At 47.9% G+C, this 13,695-nt stretch overlaps 3 non-coding genes across 3 annotated transcripts; all 3 read left to right on the forward strand.

Moving 5' to 3' along the window:
- The first annotated feature begins 3,166 nt into the window (after positions 1–3,166).
- On the forward strand, positions 3,167–3,238 carry TRNAM-CAU (transfer RNA methionine (anticodon CAU)). Its single transcript has one exon. It is a non-coding gene; the product is annotated as a tRNA-Met (tRNA).
- A 1,119-nt stretch (positions 3,239–4,357) lies between these two features.
- TRNAK-UUU (transfer RNA lysine (anticodon UUU)) lies at positions 4,358–4,430 on the forward strand. The gene has a single exon. It is a non-coding gene; the product is annotated as a tRNA-Lys (tRNA).
- Positions 4,431–13,501: 9,071 nt separating this feature from the next.
- TRNAD-GUC (transfer RNA aspartic acid (anticodon GUC)) lies at positions 13,502–13,573 on the forward strand. The gene has a single exon. It is a non-coding gene; the product is annotated as a tRNA-Asp (tRNA).
- The last annotated feature ends 122 nt before the right edge of the window (positions 13,574–13,695 follow it).

Consider the following 13,695-nt stretch of genomic DNA (forward strand, 5'->3'; position numbering starts at 1 on the left):
TTAATCTGTTTTCCGTGCCTCTTTATTAGTCTTTCATATTTTCCACCTCTTAAACTCTGTCATACTGCTTCCAGAATATTCACTTAGACTTAGTCTAGTTCTTCTCTCTTTATTCGTATATTTCTGTTTACCCTTAGAGTGTTGAGCATGATTTTTAAAAGAACACTTCTTAACTTTCACGTAGTCAAAATTGTCAACCTCTGTCTTCACCGTTGAGTTATATTCTGTCTTCACTCTGGAACGAAATTCACTTCAAGGTCAGTTCCGTACACTTCCATGTAGATGGCCACGTTAAAAAAAAAAAAAAAAAATCTACCGCGGGTGGTGTTTACACAGCCTTCAGCAGTGGGATTCCAAAATGAAGACTCCGCACTCTCCCCTTGAAAACACCAGGCTCCCTCGTTGAAAATTCAGGTCCTGACTTTCCAAAAGTGAGAGCAAGATAGCAAAGAAGGCCGCGGAGAGGCCAGGAGACAGAACGGGAGACCTGGGAAACTAGGGGAGATGGACCAGCTACATAATTTACAGGACCCAATGACAAAGGAAAGTGAGGACCCCTGGCTCAAAGAGCGGGAGAAACGTGCTGCTAAAATTACTAAAATATACCCGCACGGGGGTGGGCTAGAGGCTCACTCCCACCAAGACCCCCACCCAGCGTCCCCTGGTAACGCCAGCTGCGAGACTACAACCTTTCCCCCCAGATCTCCTAGGGAGCTTACTGCTGGAGGGAGGGGGTCAGGAAGGGGAGTGGGAAGGGCAAATTGGCACAAACCCATCTCTGGGAGGGAAGAGCCAGGCTTCAACGAAAGCCCCAGCCTCAACACGCTCCGTGCCCCAGTGAGCATCGCGAAACATATGTAAAGGGAAAACTCTTAAGAATTTCAAGACGGCACCTGCAGAGCATAAACCCCAAGACAGAGCCCTTCTAAGTGTGGGTTTGGGGGTGACGGTGCGCTGCGTGACTGCATAGGTTCAGGCCCATAAATCCGGCCCTCTTGGGAATCACATACCGTATTCAGAACCTTGAGAGAAATAATGGCTGAGTCCCTCTGGGGGTGAAGTATCACCTGCGGTTCTAGAGGCTTCCAGCTGGAGCTAAACTGTGATTGTGACTTGGGCCTTCTCAATCAGACCTTTCTAAGTAACTGAATAGAAACTGGAAGACAGTTCTGAAGGTGACGATGAGGCAGTAAGGAATGGGCGATAGAAACGGTTCCTTAAGAAGCCTGAAGTATCTATCCTCTTTCCGCCGTCTTGGAACCCGTGGAGGCCTGCTAGGAACTGGACTCCTGAAACGACAAACACGTCTGGAAGGCTGTGATCCAAAGCCATTTTTGCTGGCTGTAGGCGAGGTCTCCGGAACCAGAGGGAGCACACAGCTCTTCTTAAAATTGAAGGTGTTTATGCTCGAGATGAAACTGAATTCTATCTCGGCAAGAGACGTGCTTATGTGTACGAAGCAAAGAACAACACAGTGACTCCCTGTGGCAAACCGAATAAAACCAGAGTAATCTGGGGGAAAAGTGACTCATGCTCATGGAAACAGTGGCATGGTTCGTGCCAAATTCCAAAGCAACCTTCCTGCTAAAGCCATTGGCCACAAAATCCGTGTGATGCTGTACCCCTCAAGGATTTAAACTAACTGAAGAGTAAATAAATAAAGGTGGAGATGTGTTGTCTTGTATTTTTGTTTAAAAAAAAAAAGAAGGCTGAAGTATTGATAACTTGCCTTTGTAAAAATCCACTTACAAATGTGACCTCTCCCCAGGAGAACCACAAAGTTACCTTGTGTTCCACTCAAAACGAAACGTGGGGGAAATGGCTACCTCTCCAGTAGCAGGCGCCTTCTTTTTTCCAGACTTTTTTTTTTTTTTTTTTTTTTTGCTTTTTAACTTTGGAGCAATTCAAATCATACGAACGAATATAACATGTAACCATGAAGCTGAAAGGAGAGAAGTCTGGTTTTGAATAAGTACGCAGCAGGTGGCCATGGGCTCAGATGTGAGCGAAGATCCCAGCAAGGTAGGGTCCCCTTGGGCTCTGTAGCTCCAAGGCCAAGAGCCTGGAGGAAAGACGGAAACACCTGCGCGAACTGAGAGGCGGCTTCATACACTTCTGCGTAGGAGACAGTCTTTCAACGACGCTCTCGGGGCATCCCTGGAAGGTGGGAGAAAGAAGAGACGGTCGATGGGAGGGACAAGAAAGAAGAACGAAAGGGTGTCAGGTAAGAAATGAGGACATGGACAAGTTTGGAAACAGCTTGGCAGGAGTCTTTGTCGGGAAGAACCAGGCCTCGCTGGCAGAAACGAGTCCAGACACAACTAGGAAGCGATCCGGGCCTCGCTTTCTGCTCCAAGGTCACAACATACGTACAGACTCTCTCCCAAACACCAACTCAGTGTCGGAACCAGAGACTGGAGATTTCGTGTAGGCAGGACGTCCCGCTGCAGGGGAGGAGGGCACGGAGCCTCCGGTGAGTCCTGCGCTCGCCCCTTCCCTGCAACCCCGGTAGTGGAGGTTCTGCAAGTAGCGCTTGTGGCTCCTCCCTCTGCCCCGCCCTCTGCCCCCGACCCTCCCTCCGCTCTCGCCCCCCACCCCGGCATGCCCCGCCCACTTCCCCCCCTCGCTCCGCCCCGCCCCTCCTCTGCCTTCGCTCCGCCCCCGCCTCGCGAGCCCCTCCCTCTACCCCGCCCAGCCCCCCTCCCTCCCCTCCCTCCGCTCTCGCCCCGCCCCCGTCCCAACCTGCCCTACTCTCCGCCCTAGCCGGGTCCCCACCCCATCCTTCCCCTCCCTCTGCCCCGCCCCTCCCCTCTGGCGAGCCCAGGCTCTGCCCCACGCCCCTGCCCCCTCCTGGGTGGCGGAGGTGCAGGGCAGGGCGACCTAGTTTCGGGTCCACGAGCGCGCAGGTTATGGCGCGAGGGCTCCGAGCTTTGAACCCCCCGCCAGGACTGCACGCGGGCTCCCGAGAAAGGGCTGCGGACCCTGGGTTTTCTGAGCGTGTACAAAGGCGCGGACGCGGGAGGGATTCCCTGTGGTCGCAGGTCTGAGAAGGAAATGTGGGGTGGACCCCGAGTGGAAGGCGGTAGAAGAGCCGGCGGCGAAGAGAGTGTAGACACCCGAAAAGACGTACTAATTAGTGAGAGTCTAGGCCGCTGTCGCCGCAGGTAGCAGAGTGGCGCAGCGGAAGCGTGCTGGGCCCATAACCCAGAGGTCGATGGATCGAAACCATCCTCTGCTAGTGTGTTTTTATTCAATCCGCACACCGCTCTCTCCAGCTCCAAGATCCGCACGAACACCAAGGCTGCTCGTGACAGTGACACTACTACCTTACCTTTCTTGATCTCTTTTGGATCTTGTTGGACATTGGCCATTATCAAAAGCGTGTCTTTATTAACATTTTTGACGCTCACCCCATACTGGGAAGGGACGCGTCATCCCGTTTATGGTCCCCGCGTCTTGGCCCCTGCCGAGGTGCGACCACGTGTCGTGCACGCACGAAGACCTGCGGTGACGCCGCGCACGCGCTCGCATCTGCCTGGTCCGTCCCTCCAGCACACAGGACGGAGCTCAGGACCGAACGTGGAGGTAAAAACAGCAGGGCGAGGACGCAAGCGGACTCCCGAGAGTCGCTGGGGAGGGGGCGGTGCACTGCCCGGGGTTCACGTCCCTGCTGGGTCGGACGAGTGGGCGCAAGAATGACAGAACTGATAAAGGGAGGTCGGACAGGTGTGGGGGAGACCTGGAGGGGTGGAGGGAAGGAACGTGACGGAAGGCGAGGAACGACTTGGACACTGCGGCGCGTCCCGGACAGAAGCCCGTCTTAGAAGAGGCGGTCGCGTGTTTGCCCGCTGCTCCACCCTCACAGCCCAGGAACCCCGACGCCGAAGGAGAACACTGCTGGAAGCAACGGGAATTAAACCTCTGCCCTGTGCCGCAACCTTCGTTCTTTACCCAACGTTTGGCTCTCCTAAGTTTCCTCCCATTTTCGGAAGTCGCTGGTGGAACCCGCGCTTCCTCCTCGCGGTGAGCCGTGGGGACACCTGCGCGTCCGCGCCCAGGCCGGCTCCGGGGGCTCTGCCTGCAGTCCTCTCCTGCAGGAATATTCCTTCCCACCAGACGGATCCCCCCGGTTCCCAAGCGACTTTCCTCCCACGCCCCCTGCAGTAAATACACCCAATACTTGTGTCGCGAAGAAATGCAGCGCTCAATGCCGTCGAGCTCAGCGGCAGCGCTGAGGTCCGGACTGTGTGAGCGGCGCAGCTGGGGGACGCCAGTGATCTCTGGAGTCACGGGCATCACTCGCACTTCTTGGAGCCCTTAGTCATTATATGCAGTGAATTGGGACCCATGCCGCGAGGCCTGGGTAGCTCAGTCGGTAGAGCATCAGACTTTTAATCTGAGGGTCCAGGGTTCAAGTCCCTGTTCAGGCGGCCCATCACTGTTTTATTTCAGTTAGGCCTACAACATCTCTGGAGCGGGGTCTCCACAACAGCCGAGACAGACCAGGGCATATCCTTGCAAGAGTTTACGTTTTTGGTCTTTCATTAATCACATTTGTCTGTTTTCACGTTCCTTTGACACGACTCATTAATCTTGGAGCGAAGCCTGTCAGGAAGGGAAGAGTCTTTGCGGTCTGTCTCCGAGGTGACACAGTTTGGGCCAACTCTTCCTACACGGAAAGTTTGTGGCATCTTAAAAGCGCCTGGCTGAAAAGCCATATGCGAACACATTTTGAAATGGTCTTAGCTGCTTTTTTGTCTTTACATTAAAAAGTTTCGGTTCTTATCCAGGGATTTGGATTATGGTTAAAGGCCCTGATCATGCGCTTTTAAGTGCATGGTGTGTGTGCGTTAAACCACGGCCCTGGGAACCCAAGGTACTGAGAATTGACTGGTTTTCTAATTTTTTATGGTTTTAGCCTGACGACATATAGTATAAATACTGCACTTAAGTTCATTGTGTTGGGTCTCTCCTTTTTTCGTTGTCATATTATTCATCTGAAATCATCAGTTTCATGCCATGTTGCATCTCTACCCTATCCTTGTTTATTTTATTATTGTTGTAGGCACGGGGACGATATCGTTCTAAAAGTCAAAACCATGCAGAGATACTGGGAGAAATGTCACTCGCCTCAGTGGTTCTTTGGTTTTCCTTCTCTCTCTCTCTGCTCACTCCCACCTTCTCTCTGTGGGCAATCAGTCCCAACTCGGCTTACCCTTCCTGTACCTTTTCCTGAACAAACAAGCAGATACACAATTTTAAAATTTCCTCTTCTTTCCTAAAGACACTATGCCACAGATGTTGATTGGCAGTTCATCTTTTCACTTACCAAAAGACCCTAGAGATCACTCTATGTCAGTTCATCGAGATCTTCCCTGGTCTTACATTGTTACAGCCGCAGACGTACCCCGTTGTGTGTGAAAGTAATGCTTTATTTAACCACGTTCTTCTGTTTGGGCATTTCGGTTGTTCGCAGTTACAAATAATATGCGCACGTGTGTTTTCATTCTGTTGAAGGTAAGTTTTCAGGGGAGGTCATTAGGTTTGGGATTGTTGGGAGAAATGACGAATGCCTATGTGATCTTGTTAGATATGCCCCAATTCCCCTCCATAACGGTTATATCAATTTCTATTCCCACCAGCAATAAGTAAGACTGCCTGTTCCCCATGGCTTTGACATACCTTTGAATTTTTGTAAATGTAACAGCAGAAAAATGGCATCTCGGTTTGGCGTGAATTTGCATTTCTTTATCTGTTAGAGTTCGGATATACTTTTATATGTATAAGGGACTTTAACATTTTTTTTTAACACTTGTTTACTTTTGAGAGAGAGAGAGACAGAGCGCAAGTAGGGGAGGGCAGAGAGAGAGGGAGACACAGAATCTGAAGCAGGCTCCGGGCTCCCAGCTGTCAGCACAGAGCCCGACATGGGAAACCACAAACCACGAGATCATGACCTGAGCCACCCAGGAGCCCCTAGGGACTTTTTTTATATCTTAAAAAATTGTCTATTAACATCTTTTTACTCTTTTACTATACAGTTTTGGCTTTTGTTTCAATTGTTAATTGTCAGTTGTTCATTGTGTATCTCTCTATCTTAGACGTGTTAACACAAGAAAACACTACATAACAGAATGGGGGGGGGTTCATTTAAAGTAGTGATAACAGGAAGATAGCGATCCTTGCAATGAACTGAATATTTGTACCCCCCCCCCAAATTCATATGTTGAAATTCTAAACCCCAGTGTGATATATTGGGATGTGGGGTGTTTGGGAGGTAATTGGGTCAGGAGGGTGAATGACATTAGTGACTTACAAAAGGAAGCCCTGAGTGCTCTCTAGTCCTCTTTGCCCTGTGAGGATACAAGAAAACAACCCGGAGGAGGGCTCTCACCAGACCCCAGCCACACTGGCACCGCCAGTCTTGGACCTCCAACCTCTGGAACTGTGAAAAATGGATTTTTGCTGTCTATGAGCCCCTCAGTTCATGGTACTCTGTGAAACTCCTTGTCAATAAGAATGGAAACAAACACAATACACGGTCAGTTGAAAAAACCAGAATAATATCAACAAAATTAACAGACGAAAACACAAGGAAGCAAATGAGAAAAATAAAGTGCAGAAAACAGTGTGGTAGAAAATAGAATAAAATCAAAATCCTGAATCTCTGGAAAAAAAATAACTTAAGGCAAACTAATGGCTAATTTAATCATGAGAAAAAGGAGAAAACAGACCCAAGAAACACTGAAGGGAAATCAACATCGAAAACAAACAGATGTTGTCAACATTATAAAAATATTTCGCAAACCCCTTCGAGATATATTTGAAAACCTAGACGAAACAGATGAGTCCTACAGAAATGCGGTTTACCAAAATCAAGACTACATCAGCAGAAAACTTAGACTATGTGCCATAAAACAGAGAACGTTATCAAGGTACTACTCCACAAAAAACCACTAGGCCCAAATGGTCTTGAGAAGAATTCTGCCAAATCTACAAACATCAGATAGTCTGAGTGCTACATAAATTATTCTAGAACATAGAACATGAAGGAATACCTTCTAATTCTTTTTATGAAGCAATTATAGCATTAATGTCTGAACCTAACAGTAAAAAAATGTACATGTGATGACCATACATGAATATCAATCTGAAAATACTGACATTAGCAAACAGAGTCCAACACCATTCTGACAGAGTGAGATTTAGTCCAGGAATTCAAGATTGTCTCATTTTTACGAAGTCCATTAAAGGATAAGGATATGTCACATTAATAGATGTAAGGGGTGGGGCGCCTGGGTGGCACAGTCGGTTAAGCGTCCGACTTCAGCCAGGTCACGATCTCGCGGTCCGTGAGTTCGAGCCCCGCGTCAGGGCTCTGGGCTGATGGCTCGGAGCCTGGAGCCTGTTTCTGATTCTGTGTCTCCCTCTCTCTCTGCCCCTCCCCCGTTCATGCTCTGTCTCTCTCTGTCCCAAAAATAAATAAACGTTGGAAAAAAAAAATAGATGTAAAGGGAAAAGCCATATGATATCTTCTGATACTGATGAAGGAGCATACGGCAAGGTGACACCCTCCAACCTCCCCCCCACTCCCCCACCTCTGCCCAGACCCCCACCTCTGCCCAGACGGGTGGGCTCTTTGTGACATTCCTCAGGCTCCCCTGGTTGCCCAAGAACCAAAGAAAGGGGAAAACAAATGGTTGACAGAGATCACAGTCGTGCAGGACTTGAGTCTCCATCAGTTTTTAAGTGTTTTCATGATTTACAAGAAAAAAAGGCAATCTCCAGACACCTCTAGACTTAGTTTCCTGGAGCCCCAACATGCCCCTCCCCTCCACAGTGGTGTGGGGAACAAGGACAGAAGGAAATGGCAGAACTAAATTTCCTTAGAACCTGCAGCTCATTGACAAATACTTGAGGCAGGCAGAGTATAACATTCCTCCGGGAACCCCTACGGTCTTAATGTTCATGCTTCGCTAGAGGGAAAACCACCTTAGCTTGACAATAGCCAGGCCTCTGGTATCTTCTGAGTCCTCTTTAGCATATGAAAGTCATTTTGGAAACTTCCCTTTTACCTTGAAGTCCCCCAACTCCCAAGTGTGCAATCAGTCCCTCCTCACAACCCCAGAGCCGCTCTTCCTGCCCACGGGTCCTGTCCCCATGCCTTAATAAAACCACCTTTTTGCACAAAGACGTCTCAAGGATTCTTTCGAAGCCATCGGCTCTGGACCCCCCACCAGTCCAAAACCACATCGATACGGATACTGAAAAATTATTAGGTAAAATTCAACACCCGTTCCTGACTTAAAAGTTCAAGAATATAGAAATTAATGAATACTTTCTCTGAACACACACACACACCCATCTTGAAACCAGCAGTTTAAGCAGCTTATTTCACAGGAGACCACTACGGGCATTTCCACTAAGAATACAGCTGGTCACTACTCCCACTGCTACTCAATATTGTCCGCTGGCAGTATTGGGAATGCAGTTAGATGAGAAATATCAGAGACATAAAATTTGGAAGAGGAGTAAAATGGTCCCTCTTTGCGGAGGACCCGAGTACGCTTAGAAGATCCCAACATTCAACGATAAACATCAACCTACAAAAAAACTGTGGCACTCACAAATGAATGGACAAATAGATCAGTGCGGTCAAATACAAAGTCCAGAAATAAACCAAATCACATGAGGACATTTAGTCTATGATAAAGAGGGCATTTCAAACCAGAGGCGGAAAGATAGACTTGTTGATCAATGGTTCAGGAACGACATTCCTGGGATTGAAGAGGGTCGGGGCCTTGCTCTCTGGACAAGGCTTTAGCTTCAGGGAATGTTGGGGCTGGTTTGATCTTCTATGCAGACCGCTCGAACTGTCTCCGCCATCAGCAATAAGGCTGTGTCACTTCTCATCAGTCGTGTGTTCGCCGGAGCTACATTTTTCACTTTTCCTTCGCATTCACAACTTGGCCGACTGTCTGGCACAAGAGGCCTAGCTTTCGGCCTGCCGTGGCTCTCAACATGCCTTTCTCGCTGAGCTTAATCACATCCAGCTTTCGATTTAAAGTGAGGTGCCCCGCTCCTCCTCCCCTTGAACACTTAGAGGCCGTTGTAGGGCTATCGATCGGCCTGATGTCAATATGGTTGTGTCTTGGGGAAAAGAAAGGCCCGAGAAGAGGGAAGGGGAGAGATGGGGAAAGGCCGGTCAATGGAGCTGCCAAAATATACACAATTATCGATTAATTTCGCTCTCGTCTTTGGGCACGGTTCGTGGCCCCCCAAAATAGTTACAATGGGAGCCTCAACGCTCATGGATCACAGATCACCACAACAAATATAATAATAGTGAAAAAGGTTGAAATATTGTGAGAATTACCAAAGTGTGACACAAGGACACGAAGTGAGCGAATGCCTTTGGAGAAATGGTGCCAGCAAATCTGCAGGACGCAGGGTTGCCACAAACCTACAGTGTATAAAAACAACAGTCATAAAAGCCATAAAGCAAAGCTCAAGAGAACAAAGTATGCCTATGTAACGTGTGAGTATGTTCCTAGGAGACAAAGTGTTGATTTGCCAGGTTACATAAATGTGTAACCATTGGAGGTAATGAGAACTGTTTTCCCAAAGTTGTAAAGACGCACGCCCGTCTTAGTCCCTTGTGGCTACTGTGACAATTTCCACAGACTGGGGGCTTCTAAACAACAGCAATTTACTCCTCAGTTTTAGAGCCTGGGAAGTCCAAGATCAAGGTGCCAGCAGCTTCAATTGTCTGATGAGAGAGAGCTTCCTCGAAGGAGCTCTTTGGGGTCTCCTGAAAAGGGCATTAATCGAATCCAGTAGGGACTAACTCAGGAATTAGTCACCTCTCAAAGGATCCACTTCTAAATACCATCACATTGGAGGGCAAGATTTCAGCCTATGAATTTGGGGATAACCAAACATTCAACCCATAACGTCTGCCCCGTCATAATTCAACCTGAGTCCGAAGGCCTGAGAATCAGGGAGCCGGAAGAAGATCCATGTTCCAGCTTTGAGCAATTAGGCAGAGGGCCAAAGTCTTTCTCTGCCCTTTTGTCCTATTTAGGCTCTCAGCGGCTTGGATGGTGCTCACCCATATTGGGGAAGGCAAATGGCTTTACCGAACCCCCTAATTCAAGTGCTAATTTCATCCAGAAACACCCTCACAGACACACCTAGAAACAATGTTTAGCCAGATATCTGATCTGGGCAAGTTCACACATGAGGGTCACCACCACAGGCTCTTTGGGCAAAGTATAAAGGGTACCGTGTCTTCAAATCTTCTCCAACGGTTGTCACTTCTGTACATTTAATTTTTATCCTATCAAGTGGAAATAAGTTTGTTGAAGTAATGGCTTGCATTTTGGTATCACAGTGAGGTTGAATATCTCTACACATGTTTGGGTTTATACACTTGAATTTTCTCCCCAATTCCGGTTTACTTATGTATTTATTTGACTGCCTGTTTTTCTATTGAGTTGACGTGCTTGATTTACTAACGTAAGGGAGGTCTTGGTGCATTTTTTTCTTTTTCTCTTTAGTTTCTTGCAATTCCATTATTTGAATTGCAGTTAACCTTTCTCCGCACAACTTGTGTTTTCATTTTAAGCTATAAATTCGGTTACAAGAAGCTATTAATTTCATATGCACAAACCGGTCAAAGTTGTCTTGACCCTGTAGCATTTCTGTGTCGTATTTAACCAGTGTTTCCAATCTTTGCTGCTCGAATATACATTCTCATGATGGGGGTGGATCACTCACTCACTTGTGGGTGGATCCCCATCCTCTGAATTACTCTCTACATCAGCAGGGCTCAACTCCCCAGACTGTGTTTCCCAGGCCAACCTCCCACCTGTCTGCAGCTTAGTTGCGCTGGTGGGAGATTGGAGGCCAAAAAAAGATGGCGGAACCAGGTCATGTCTACCCCTCTTTCTACCGCGGGCTCCGTAACCTGGAGTAGCTGCACGTCCTCTTTGCCTTCAGTTCACAGAGAACAGAGCTGGTGTGATGAGATCTTGGGTCTGGAGAATTCCAATTCCCCTCTCTTTCCAAAAGTAGGATGGTGCTTTGCCTTTCCTTTTTTGGAAGGGCTTGAGGGCACCCTCATGCGTACAGAGCATTAGCTTTTTGAATGTAAGTTAAATTTTAGTCAAATGCTGAGACTGGATGGTGAGGAGCAGAAGGGGAGGCCTCGCATGTCTGTGCTCAGATTTATCCATGACCTGGGCTCGTTCGTGCTTTCTAACACGAAGATGCTGGACCACGTAAGCTGCAGTCCTCAACTTACCTCGTCAGGTGACTTCTGGTTGGGTTGAAATCAGTGTTGGGCACTGGATGGAGATTAGAGGAGAGAAGCCAGAGTGAAAGTATTACTCGCCACTGCTTGGTCTCAGCTGTATCTCCTCAGGGCATCAAATGCCTTCGAGGGCAAATCTGCGGGGGTTTCAAGTTCTCCCAGAGAGCCAGGCCTTTTAGCCTGTGTGGCTTCCTACATTGATAGTCTCTGTCCCATTGACCACATCAGCTCTTCCATCATTAACGGAATTTTACTATATTATTATATTTGCTATACAATTTACTATATTACATTTCTATACAAATTATTAAATTCTATTAAATTTACTATATTAAATTTCTCCACATTATTCCCCAGGCTAGCACATACAGGTTCCTGGCTGATTCACATACTCTCTACTGAGAGCTTTAAATTTTGGTGGTGGCATTTATATCCTTGATCTTTCTAGTGTTCTTTATCCAATGTCATATTTCCCTCCATGAGAAAACTATATTTTTTTCCTCGCTCCATTTACTAAGTAGCCTGAACTGTCCTCTGCCCTGAATGCCACCCCTCTCAATACACCAAATACTGATCTCCTGAGCTCTCTGTCCTGTTTAACCAATTTGAGGTTCTATGCCAGTGTCTGTGATGTGACAATATATTCATTCCTGGAGTGTCTGATGAGTTCTGCAAGCTTTACAGGCGATCCTCTCCGTATTTGTAGTAAAAGTGGCCTTGCTATTATGGGCCCGATACATTTACATACAATTTTACAAAAAGCTCTTGGAAATCTTTTCAAGCTCTTGAAAAAATTGTTGGGATTAATATTAGAATAATGTGGAATTCATAGATCACTTTAAGGAGAAATGCTATCCTTGAGACACTAAGTCCCCCTATCCACAAAATTATATACTTCTCCATTTGTTTAGGTCTTTAATGTCTCTTTGGAAACGAGGCGATGTTGACATTTTGCCGTTTCTAATATTTTTGGAAAGTGTGTATGTTTGTGTTATCACCATCATTATGTCATTTAACAGCTTTGTCCTCCTCTTTTTACAATTTCCTTCCATTTTTACTGGAGCAACAGTATCAGACGACTGTATACTCTCCCTTCCCTTTCCCCACAACCAAACTTCATCAGTGCCTTTCCAGCTCTTAGTGTATACTCTGGCACAGTCAACGGAGTTTATGCATAAACGCTTTATCTTTCATTCTTAATTGCAGCGGGTTAAATAGCACCCCCTGGAAATCTATGTCTGTCCAGAACCTCAGAGCGCGACCTTACTTAGAAACAGGTCTTTGCAGATGTCATTAGTTACATTAAGATCGGGTCCTACTGGGCTGGGCTGGGCCCTACATCCAGTGGCTGGTGTCCCTATAAGAGAGGACCCACAGAGACACAGAGAGAGGCAAGTTCCAAGATTGGAACTTGGCAGCCAGAGGCCAGGGAGCAGGCAGGATGGCGCGGAGTCACAGGAGGCTGGGAAGAAGCCGGGAAAGAGTCTTCTCCAGAGCCCTCCGGGCGCTGGCATCTTGATCTCCCTCTGCTGGTCTCCAAAACTGAGAGGAACGCGTTTCTGTTGCCTTAAGCCAAACCTGTTTGTAGAGGTTTGTTGCGAGGTCGTAGGACTCCTATTGCTTTTCTCTCCGGTCAGGACACACGTTCATTTCAGTCATGCTCATCCGGGAAGTGTGTCTTCCATTCTTTGCTCCCTGGAATTGCTACAAAGACCACCTGGGAAGCCCGCTCTGGCTCTGGGCTGGAATTTCACCGAGGAATATTCCTAACGGTGGGATTTCCACCGCTAAAAGGCAAATAACCCCCTCGATGCCAGCGCTGCAGAACCTGAGATTAGATTTTAAGAGTAAGCTCTTCTCCGTACTCCGTGTACAAATTCACGCACAACACAGACGATTCTCACCGTGGCGAACCGAAGCAGAGGACGTGCGTCTAGCTCGGGGGTCCTGCTGTCAGGGAACATTTCTGTGCCATAGTGATAACACTGTGCACGGCAACGTCTGATCTCCTGCGGGCTGTCGTGTTTGCATTTTCCAGGTCACACTGGGAAATCTGTTCTCTTGGATTTTATAACAAATCTTTCCTGTGAAGATGGGCGCGTCTCTCAGGAATCCCGTGCGCAGGAAAGGTCAGGACCCAGCGTGTGAATTCCTCTATAGGAGAACTTTCCGGGCACCAGCGCGTCCTCCTCGTTAGTATAGTGGTGAGTATCCCCGCCTGTCACGCGGGAGACCGGGGTTCGATTCCCCGACGGGGAGACAGCACCTGCGGCTTTTGGCCTCGCCCTTTTGAGAGCAGCAAACTTCCGGGGTGGGCTGGGCTCCCGGGGGGCTTCCTGCTTGGATTCCACTCGTTTTAAGGCAATTTCCGTGTGGGGGCT

This window comes from Herpailurus yagouaroundi, unplaced genomic scaffold, assembly GCF_014898765.1.
Source record: "Herpailurus yagouaroundi ecotype Mexico unplaced genomic scaffold, PumYag 250, whole genome shotgun sequence".
Taxonomy (NCBI): Eukaryota; Metazoa; Chordata; class Mammalia; order Carnivora; family Felidae; genus Herpailurus; species Herpailurus yagouaroundi.